The following is a 10,697-nucleotide window of genomic DNA, read 5'->3' on the forward strand; positions in this document are numbered from 1 at the left end:
TATTTTTATTGTTCACTATTTTATTAGTTTCTGCACTTATTATAATAATTTCTATTTTTTCTTATTTGTTCAATTATGCTTTTCCAAATTCTATCAGTAATTTTTTATTTTGCCTACTATTAACATTTCATATTTCCTGGTAAATGAATTAAAGCTAAAAACTTCCCTTAAATTTTCATCTGGGTCTCACCATTTTGATGTTTGGTTTTGCTATAGTTCTAACATTTGTTAAATTCCTTTATGGTTTTAACTCAAACATTATTTAATAGTATCATATTTGTTTTCAAACATGTGGTTGTTTAGCACTATTTTTCTTACTAACTTCTAAATGTATTCATTAGTGGTTTGCTATCTGTGTTGGTTAAACTTAACTGTCAGTGCGATTGTCTGGGGAGCTCCCTAGTGGGTGAGTAAGGCACACAGCTGAGTGTGCTTGAGTAGATCTTGGAGGCATGTGCTTGAGTACTCTATCTAGTCCTTAACCCCTTCCTTTCTGGCACTATTTCCCTTCTTTGTTTCCTGGACACTGAAAACTGAGCAGCTTTGCTATGTTATACCCTTCTGCTATGTATTCCTCACTTGGAGCTAGCTAACAATGGACTGAATCCTCTGAATCCATCTGACTGTGAGTCAAATAAACTTTTCCCTCCTTAAGTGGGAATGTCAGGAATTTTATTCAGCAATGGAAAAGCTACAAAAACTTGATACCAGAGGGGTGGGGTTGTTGCTATACACCTGATCTTGCAATTCAGAAACCTTTGGTACTCTTTATGAGAGAAATTTGCAACAATTGGGAAAGGTAGGCTAGAAAAAACCTAAATGCTGTAAGCACAACTTGGTGTGTAGTTCTGTTCAGAGCTCTAAGAACTATGGACTAATTAATCTCTTAGAGGAAATTTTAAGACAGTCTAATGTTCAGACTGTGACATGAACATTGCTGGCTACTTTTAGCCAGATTGGTAGTAAGAATCAGGAACAAAATCAGAGCTGAAAAATGTGAAAAATTTACAGTTTGACCACAAAGGCCATGCTTGTAAAATTTGAGCCAAGGACAGTGTGATTGCTGAAAAGATTGATGCCATTAAATAGAAGACAGGGTTTTACATGGAGACAGTAAGAAAAATGGTTTGAGGGCATCTAAGGAATTGACCACACACCATCCATCACAAGCTCAAGAATGTAAAGCATAAACTCCTTTGAAAGACTTTTTTTGAGAAGTGAGTCCCGAGGCACCCTGCTCACCCGGGGATGTCTAAGAAAGTATATCATGTTCAGCTGTCCAGGCACTCAGAGGGTACTAAAACTGTGGTCCAAAGGAATCTGGCTACTGATCACACTGGAAACCAACCTTGGCATCATTCATGTGATACCAAGAATTGTGGGGTATTATAATTAGATGCTCCCCCCAAAGACCCACGTGCTCACTGGGCTTTTAGTAGGTGATTGGGTCATGAAGATGTGATACTTACCAGTGGATTAGTCCTCTGATGATTTTTTTGGTAAATGTGATCTGGAAGGTGAAGACTGGTTGGAGAAGGTGGGTCAGTGGAGACATGACCTAGAAGGATGTATCTCCATCCTTCTCTCCTCGATCTCTCTCTCTGTTTCACTATCATGTCATGAGATGTTTCTCCTCTGTAATGTCCCTCTACTATGCTGCCTTTCCTGGGAGCTAGCCAACTATGGACTTAAACCACTACAAACTATGAGCCAAAATAAATTGTATCTCCTTAGAGTTATGGGTGTCAGATACTGTGTCCCACTTTGGTCTCATCCCTGTCATTCCATTCCCTTATTTCTCCCTTTGGGAAGGGAAATATTTTCCCTTTGCCTCAGTATGTTAGCAGTATTTTAACATCTTTTTTATTTTTCTTGATGCTCACAGCTAAGAGTTTGCCTTAAATCTTAGAGGAGACTTTGGACTTGGACTTTTCACCAATGGTGAAACTGTGAGAGCTTTGACAGCTCTTAGAGGTGAACTAAATACATTTTGCATAGAGACACACGTGGGTCTTTTGGGCACCAGGGCATGATGTTATGGTTTATGACTAGATATTCCCCTGAAGTCTAATGTGCTCATGAGTTATGGTGTCAGGTATTGTGTCTCAGTGATGAGAGAGTAAATAAGACTTGAGTTATGGAGACTCCCACTGAGTTCAAAGTAAGATCTAGAGGCAGTATGTACTTGAGAGGGGACTTAGGAAGCCAAATATACACTGGGGGAAATAAAACCAAAAATACACTGGAGGCCCCAAAAGTCAAAGATGCCAAAATGGTGAATGCTAAGAAAAGCCACGGTAAGCGGAAAGCTACAAGTAGTGCGTGGAACCAAGGGAGAATCTGTGACTGACAAGATTACTGGAAATCACATCTTACTACCGTCGATCGCAGATGCCAGACATGGAGCTACAGGATTTCATGTTGCCTTGCTTGGTTTTCCACTTTCTTCTGATTCTTTTCTGTTTTTCATTCCTTATTTTGCTATGGTACCTTGGAATACTGTAATTTGACTTTTGATTGTTACATGTGCTCAGAGCTGAGACTTTGCCTAGAGTCTCAGAGGAGACTTGGACTTGCACTTTTGGGCAATGCTGAAACTGTTAAGACTTTGGGAAAGGGATTAGTATGTTTTTTATTGTGCGCTGGATAGTTGCACTGGTTATTTTTGACCTTGTGTGTTTGGAGACTAAATTTGGTTAAAGGAGATGTATTTGAGTGTCAAACTGTCAAGGAGTGGAATGTCATAGGGAAATTTAATTTTCAATTTTATTGGCTTGGGAGCCACCTAGGGGATTACTAAAGCACACTTCTGGGTGTGCGGATAGGTTATGGAGATGGGGCCTTGAATATTCTTATCTGGTTCCTGACTCCTTCCTCTCTGACACTGCTCCTTTGCTCTGCCTTCTGGCTGCTGTGAACTAAGCTTTGCCCTGCCATACATTCCCCATGATTCTCTACCTTGGGAGTAGGCTGATCATGAACTGAATTCCCTGAAACTGTGAGCCAAATAAACCTCTCCTCCTTTAAATTGTGGGTGTTAGGTATTTTATCCAGCAACAGGAAAGCTATTACCCAATAGACTATCTGTTCTCATAAATCTTCTGTGTGTGCTTTAAAAAGAAATCTCTTTTGCTTGTTTAATTTTATTGTTAGGTCTTTGATATTTCTGGGGTTTTTTTTGTCGATCAGTCTACATTTGAAAGATAACACTCTCTACAGTTCTTTCACTTACTACCTTAAACTATGTTTATAATAAATGTTTTTTCTTTATATTATTTCCTTTATATATAGTGTCCATCATCTCTGTTTTATATTTTTTGCCTTAAATTCTTATTTTATAAGAGACTAACATTGCTAACCTAGTTTTCTTTTAGTTATGATTACTTAATATGGATTTTTCAACCCACTTTTATTTATAACTTTCTGTATTTTTGTCTTAAGTCTTTTTGGGGGAAAGACAATGTACATCTAGTTGCATGGTATTTTGTTTGTTTTTAAAAATTTAATCTAAGATTTTCTTTTTGGTGAACTTAACCCTTCTGCTGCTATATTAAAATTTAGCTCTTTTGTCTTATTTTCCATTTGTTCTGTTCCTTAAATTTCTCTGTACTAAATTCCATTGGATAGATCAAATGTTTTTCTGTAAGATTAAAAATGATACATTCCTGTTTTATTCTTCTAGTGACTCACTTTCCATTTTCATATTTACCTCAATTGTTTTCTTAAACTTATAGCTGTCTATATTGTCTCCCTTCCTGTCCTGGCCTGCGGGCAACTCCACGAAGACCCAAGAGGGGATTGGGGGTGAAAAGGAACAAGAGACACAAAAAGCGGAGACAAGATGAAGAAGTCCAATCAAGTCTCGTTTATTCACGGAAGGAGTAACAAATATATAGGGTATTGAGGAGGAGGGATTTGGGTTCTGAGACGTCAGCAGGTAACTTAGCAACAGTGGCAGGACCGAGGGTTATAGGTCAATTCAAATTTCCGGGTGTGGGCTCATAGGGCAGGCTGATTAACATAATTCCTGAATAGATCAAGCAAGTTAGGTAGGCCAAGGTGGTGCTGCAGGTGTTAAGGTGGTACTGCCCGCAGATGTAAGGTGGCAGCCAATGACAGGGCTTCCCACACCTTCCTTCACTGTGGATCTCACTCTCCCCTTGGGCTTTCTCTCCCTTAGATCCTCCATTATATTAATAAAATTTCAGTTCCGTCTTATTGTGTAAATATGTTTCTTCTAAGTTTTATATGTTAATTCTAATTTTTACAACAATGGTAACTTTGCCTAAGCTTTGTTATTACCCTTATTTCCCATAATTATTGCTTCATCATCTTGCAACCAATAAATGGTTGGCCCTGGTGGTGAGCACAGAGCTAAGAAGCACAACCTAAGAGTGAAGAAAGATTTAATAGCAACAAGTAAGGAAAGCCCCCACCAGGATGACTCCTGAAACATGTCTGTCTAAGCCAAACCAACAGGGATTTTTATTGGCAAGACTTTCACACGTTTGTACTAGAAAGACAGCATCATGTATAGAGGCAGGCACATTCCTGAGCATGGGGAGTTTGAGATCAAGTTCCTTTACACACTGCTTGTTTGAAAATGTCAAACAGGATTGCCTAAGGGCAGAGAAGTTAGCTTTCTAATGAGATTATAATGAACAAGATTTTCTCTAGATAACTGGAGGGACTGAGTGATTTTGGCTGATTTAAATTGGTTCTTTGGAAGGCCCATCTGAAACAGACATGACTTGAAGTGATGTCAGCAGTTGTCTTTGGGGGCAGCAGTATCTTACCTGTCAAGCTTGGGTGCTTCACTCTAAAAATTTCTACCTACTAGCTAGCAGTCTAGATTTATTTCTTATTATGGAAGTGCTTCTTCACAAAGTGTTTTCTTTTCTTTTTTTTTTTTTTTAGCCAGTCAAATTTAGCAGTGGGGGGGTGGTATACCAACTTTAGTGACACTAATGTTAATAAGTTCTGATAACCCACTGCCATCGGACCAGCCACAAAGTGTTTTCAATATGAATCTTTCTGTGGCAAAATTGCTGAAGGTTTATACATTCAAGACACAATATGCTTATTGTGTCTTTACATTTGATTAATAGATTGGTTGGATAGAATTCTTTAATTCTTGAAAATATGTCTGCATGTTCCCTCCAAATATCATCTTTTCTTACACTTTTCTGTTTGCTTTTAGATCTCTCTATACATGAATGTCTTTCTCCGTTCTATTTCTTTAGCTTAATTTTTAAGATCTGTATTTTCTTTCTGCTCTTACTCTTTTCTGTCACATTCTAGAAAAGCCTTTCGATCCTATCTGCTAACTCATCAACTGCTCTTTAGATATATACATTCCACCACTCCTTATCCCTTATATGTGTTTTATTTGCTTGCTTGACTTTTTTAGACCTACTGTTTTACTTAGTTCTTTTTTATGACTTAAAAATTCGATTAATCAATTATTTGTTTAGATATATTTTTAAAACATGAAATCTATTTTAACATAATATTAGATATGTCTTTAGTTATATTCAGAATGTTTATTTCAAATACTTCTGCAGATAATGATTGCACAATTTGTCTATTTGTGCTTCGGTTTGAATGTCTCACGATTTGGGGTATTGGAAACTTACTCCTCCAAATCCTACTTTAATGGTCACAGGAGGTGGTGCCCCAGGGAGATAATTGGGATTAAATGAGGCATGAAGTTAGGGCACCCATAATGCGACTGGTGGCTTTATAAGGACAAAAGATTCAAAGCAGCAAGCTTGCTCTGCCTCACCATGTGATGTTCTGCTCGTGGAGTCTGCAGGGATCCCCACCAACAAGAAGCCCACAAGAAGTGGTCCTTCAACCTTACTCTTCTCAGCCTATTTTCTTTATAAATTTCCTTATCTCCAATAATTAGTCATAGTAACAGAAAACAGTTTATTTATTTGGTACTTGTCTTGCAGTAGTTATTTTGCTTGCCATCTTCTGTTTCTTCTTTCTCTACCTGGGGGCGTGTCCTCTACTCTATTTTGTACCACATATTGGAAAAGCCCAGTGGTGTCGATGGAGAGTCCCACATGCCAAGGTGTCACATCTGATCATCTAAGCTGTTAACCTGGAGCCGGCAGACAACTCTGGTCAGCATTTCTTAGTTAACCCTTCATGCTAAGCAGTAGTGACAGGAGGCAGCCCTTCTCTTGAGTGTGTGGAGAGGGAGGTTAGCTGCTCAGTTGACAGTGCTCTCTGCCAGGCTTTTTACATGGCCACAAATTTGTCCTGCAGACAGCTGCACCAGTAGTCCAGGCTCTGATCAGTGTGCTCTATACTGAAAGGGCAGGCCACACTGTCATGAGGCTTCACTGGGGACCATGCAAGGACAGCCCTCCCAATGCTTGCTTCTCTGTGATCAGTGTCTTTACTGTTCCTTCTGGATGCTTCACCCTGGTCTCAGCACCTCCACCTATGCGCAGCAGCTCAAGAGGATCTTCCCAGACGATCTCATACTGGGAGTCTTGTTTTCTCTTTAGTTATTGTTTTGTTCCACAAATGTTTCTCAAATGTCCATCCCCCTCTTGCTCCTGTTTCTGCAGTGCTGATTAGCAAGCAGCCTGATCTAGTTTACCATCTTAGTAGGAGCCTAACATAATAAATACAATGTTCGTGTCTGATTAGCAAGCAGAGGAGCATATCTTTCCTGGTTTTTCTTGATTTTGTTTTTAATAGGGAAAGGTTTTCAACTGGTTGCAAGACTTAGGTAGATCCCTGTCGAAAGGAGACAGGAAAGAGAAAGGAATACATTCTCTATTGTGTGCTCACTAAGTCCTGGATACTTGCTAAGTACGTGAGATGGATACGAAATTTACCCTATAAAATTTATTCACGTAGTTTATTTCTCTGAATCAGGAAAACCACTCTGGGGCCACCTGGTTAGCAGAAAAGCTCCCCCTTCCTTAGACCCTTGGAAACCCCAAGAGAAACAGCCTTCCGCCGCTTCAGAAGTGCATGCATTAAAGGCTAACTGCTTATCTATATCATTCCTTTGATGACTGCAGTCTGGACGCAGGCTGCTCAGCCTCTCTGTGCCAGGCACCAGCCCAGGGGATTTTCTCTGAGATTTCCAAAGCAGCAGCTCACAGTGTACAATCTCCTTCCTCTCCGATGCACATACCACTTGGTGGGGCGGGGGACTAACAGAAGATGAGCCCAACACTGAAAAATCCCAGAGTGCGCATGCACTGGTCCTCTCCAAGTAGCTTTTGCAAATTCTTCCTCTATTTCTCCTTCCCAACTCCAAGCCTTTCTGTTGTCTGGGCTAAGAAAGTCTTGCCTCTTCTTAGGAAATGGATTTGAAAGACAAAAGCTTTATGCTCCTCATGAGAGAAAGCGTGTAAGGCCAGCTGAAAAGTTTAAAAACACAATCCCATTAGTGAGACAATACCATGTTTACGCATACTGCTCTGATTAGCTTCCTGTTTTGACACTTGGTTTCATTGTTGTATTTATCTTTTTTCTTTCCTTAAAATAAAATAATAATAATAAACATTTTAGAAAATGAAAAGCACAATCGCTCTTGTTTCCAAGGAGGAGGCTGGCAGAGAGGAGTGGGTTAGTCTGCTGCTGCTTTTATATGTAACCTTGTGTCACACGTCACATCTGTAACCCCCTCAGGACAGCCCTGCAGGGTGGCTGCAGTGCCCAGGCCTCTTCTGCTGGAGGGAATAGGGGGAGCTGTAGCCTCACCCTGGGCACAGCGCCCAGCAGCTGGTAAACGGTGGATTGTGGGTGAGGTCCAAGGCCCGGCACAACTCTGGAAGCCCATCCATCAGGCTCCCCATGAACTTGCTTTTGTACCTGATCATCACGACTGTTTTAGGCCTGCTTCCTCAGGAGTTGGTGCATTTGTTAAGAACAAATGCCATCTGCTGTCAGAGCACAGCTAATAACTCTCCTTCGGGAGCCTCTGCTGACTTGTTTGGCTCACTTCCCTCTCCTGCATAAGTTTCCATGGAGCTGGGGCTAAAACATTCCCACTTCACCCCTGTTTCTACTGACGCTTTGGGAGCTCAAGTAACTGGGTCCCATAGGAAGCTTAGTATTTGGTGATTAAATCTCTGACTCCCAAACCTTCAGATCCTTTTTGGTCTGACTACCCTCATGTGGGCAGGAATACAGAATGATCTCAGTTTCATGCCTACAGTCACTTCACACACACACACACACACACACACACACACACACACGCACGCACACACATGCACACACATGCACACACCTTCTTTGTATCAGGCTTACCACTTCTTTATAAGTTTCCAGAAGGGAGCCAAAAGCCCCAGGCCACTGAAGCATTCTTCAAACACCTTTGCAACTTCAGCAGCCAGGCCCTGGAATATGACGGTGTGGGCTGACCCCAGCTCCCAGCACTGAGGCTGTGCTTCCCCTGCGGGGCTCTGAGCAGGAACAGTAACTGGTCAGGCTCTGGGGACAGCTGCCCAGCCACTGCTCCCGATGGTCCCTGGCTTCCTCCTCTTGTTTCTCTCCCATTCCTGAAAATATCAGAACGGGGGCTGTGCTGTTCTTCAGTTTCCAAGGCAAAAATCAGGAGCGGGTACATTTAAGACCAAATGCCATCTGCTGTGAGAGCACAGCTAGTAACTCTTCTTCAGGAGCCTCCACTATGACATGCGTGGCTCACCCCCTCCATGCTCTCCCTCTGTCTCATTCCCACAGTAACCCGCCGTATGCTGAAATGTTGTCTAACCCCAAGCACAGTAGCCTATGTCAGGACCTTCTGAACAGGTTGCCTGATGCTGTGGCAAAACCACCCTGGGCCTGCCTGTTCAGAAAAAAGCCCTGATCCAACACAGTTCATCCGCACGGAGGGCCTGGTGCTGCTTACAGTAAAGCCCTGGCGGTGGTCACCAGGAGCAGAAGAGAAAAACACATAAAGAAGCCCCTCTGGTTTCTAACCACTGCTGTCATGTGCTCAGCCTTATTGTTCATTTCATGTAAGGGGCTCAAAATTACCGTGTGAATTTGCTGCCATCCCCCAAGACTGGCTCCCCAGGCCTAGCCCTAAGGCGTCCTAGTTTTTCTTACCAAAGTGCCAAAGGGTAAGAACATAGGGGAGAGGACAGGTTCTGAGGCTGTGCTGTTGCTCTACGGGAGAATCCACAGCCAGAGATGTCCTGACTGTTAAGGACACAGGACAGACACTCAGGTCAGATGTTTGGCCCTTGTAATTCAGGTCTTGCTCCCTAAGGTTGATTAAGGACCCACAGCTTAGAGTCATAGCCTCTGCTATTGGCCACTGAGGTGAGAGCACTATTTGTCTTGCTTGGTCTGTTTCAAAATGTCTTATTAAAATTTTAGAAGAGCAAACCAGGCATCATAGCATATGCCTGTAATCCCAGCTACTCAGCAGGCTGAGGCAGGAGTATCACAGGGCACAGCTACAAACTGGGTGATTTAACTAGACTGTGTTTCAAAATAAAATGGGCTGGGATGCAACTCAGTTGTACAGTGCTTGCCTAGCAAATGTGAGGCTTTGGGTTCACTATCCAGTCACACACACACACACACACACACACACACACACACACACACACACACGGGCAGCGGGGAGGGGAGATACTTTGGTAACAGATAACACCACCAATGTCAGAAGCACAGAGGTGGTGGGAGCCCAGCCTGAGCTGTGGCTCTTGTGATCTGTGGCTCCCCCAAAACTGGGCTTGGCTGGCAGCTCCCCTTCCAGTGCTGTGGAGCTGGGTGGCTCCTCCTTGCTCCCCACATGCTCACCGTCCCAGGATATTCATCAGGACACTTCTGAGTCCGGTCACAAGCCAGGCCCTGCATCAGAGCTGAGAACATAATGGTGGGGAGAAAATAAATTTAAAAGTTGTCACAGAGCTTGTCAAAGCTAGGGAGGAAGACTAACACTCATTACCAAGTTAGACAAATAAATTGTAAATGTACTAAGTGCCCAGACAATGAGGGAATGTTGTCTTGAGAGAATGCATCTCGGGGACTTGAGCTACAAGGCTTCCCTAAGGAGGGGTGACCGAGTGACACTGATGGAGGAGAAAAGTATCCAGGCAGAGGGGACAGCATGTGGCAAGGGCTTGAGGCGGCAGGGAGCATTGACCTTTAGGGGACTGAACGAAGACTGGCGTGGGTAGAAAGGGAGGCTGCCAAGTTGTGCTGTATGTTCCGAATGGAGGGGAATCGGGTGAGCAGAATAATGCAGTCTTTACAGTACTTAAAGTAGTCACATAAAATAATCAGATTTGCATTTTGAAAACTCACTATTGGCTGCTGCAGAGAACAAATTAGAAAGAGACAGTGAAGCGAACATGGATTTTTTTTTTTTTTTTTTTTTTTTTTGAAGAGTAGTCAGGAAGACACGCTGGTAGAGTTACATTCAGGGAAGGGAGAAGGAGGTGTCAAGGGATACAGGTGGACTCTGGCTTCATCACAGGTCATGTAATCAGAAGACAATGAGCCTCGGGGAAGACGATGGCAGTGAGATGTGCTTAAGAGACATGTAGAGACGAGACATCAAGGTGCTTAGAGACATTTCAGGCATGTGGTTAGCAGAGAGGTAGTCGGATATCAATGACAGGAGCACTGGCTAGGAATCCCTTTTGTGACAGAGGCGGTTACCAAAGCCTGGGGCATGGCCAAGTTCACCCAGGAAGTTACAG

General features: G+C 42.6%; 1 long non-coding RNA gene across 1 annotated transcript; it reads right to left on the reverse strand.

Moving 5' to 3' along the window:
- Window positions 1-3,850: 3,850 nt before the first annotated feature.
- LOC134477072 (uncharacterized) lies at window positions 3,851-9,441 on the reverse strand. Its single transcript, XR_010048999.1, has 2 exons — window positions 8,287-9,441; window positions 3,851-7,391 (listed from the first exon to the last, which is right to left on the reverse strand). It is a non-coding gene; the product is annotated as an uncharacterized LOC134477072 (long non-coding RNA).
- Window positions 9,442-10,697: the final 1,256 nt, after the last annotated feature.

The sequence above is a fragment of the Cavia porcellus genome, unplaced genomic scaffold (genome assembly GCF_034190915.1).
Source record: "Cavia porcellus strain 051 isolate PalLab524CR breed Dunkin Hartley unplaced genomic scaffold, mCavPor4.1 scaffold_7, whole genome shotgun sequence".
Classification (NCBI taxonomy): domain Eukaryota; kingdom Metazoa; phylum Chordata; class Mammalia; order Rodentia; family Caviidae; genus Cavia; species Cavia porcellus.